This window comes from Echinops telfairi, unplaced genomic scaffold (assembly GCF_000313985.2).
Source record: "Echinops telfairi isolate 266 unplaced genomic scaffold, ASM31398v2 ScPeMD7_7469;HRSCAF=8507_1, whole genome shotgun sequence".
NCBI classification, from domain to species: Eukaryota; Metazoa; Chordata; class Mammalia; order Afrosoricida; family Tenrecidae; genus Echinops; species Echinops telfairi.
The window spans coordinates 115,111,846-115,112,569 of NW_022111373.1; positions in this window are offsets into that span (position 1 = coordinate 115,111,846).

Genomic DNA, 724 nt, shown 5'->3' on the forward strand with positions numbered 1-724 from the left:
GAATTCAATGCCTCATTCCCTCCCTCCCTATAATATTCTTGTGTGTATTTCTATACAACCCATATGTCTGTCTGCCTCTCACACGCATGTGACAAGTAAATACAACCATATTTCCTGGTAAGTCCGAAATCACAACCCTGAAAGGTTGATTTTGAACAACACCCCCCACCCCCACCCCAACTGCAATTCAGCTCAGAGTTTTGTGGCTTCTCTTAGAAAGCAGCTCCAAGCAAGCCTGTGGGAATTATTAGAGTCAAAACGGAGATACTCAGATTTCGGCCAAGGTGGGGTCAGTTTGGTTGCACGATCAGGCCTCCTGGGATATTCTTCCCCATCTTCTTTCTGTGTAATCAATCACTGTCTTCTCAGCCTTGGATCCAGCAACTTCTGTAGGCCCTATTCCAAAGCTTCTTTGTTGGTGAGATCAAACACTTTCCTAAGCCTGTGATCACCCAACATCCAAACCCAAACTCTTCCTTTAGGTTGTTTTCCTATTTCTTTCATTCTTTCAAGAGCCCTAGTAGCACAGTGGGTTAAATATTGGGCTCTAACTGAAAAGCCAGTGATTTGAAGCCCTCGGTTTCTCCTCAGTGAAAGTTCACACAGGGATTAAGCCAATGGCGAATCTGCTCTGACCATAATTGAGGGATGTGAATAGCTTTGTTATCAGACAGAGAACATTGTAAAATTAATTATGGCAGACATAGTTGTTAAAATGTAATAT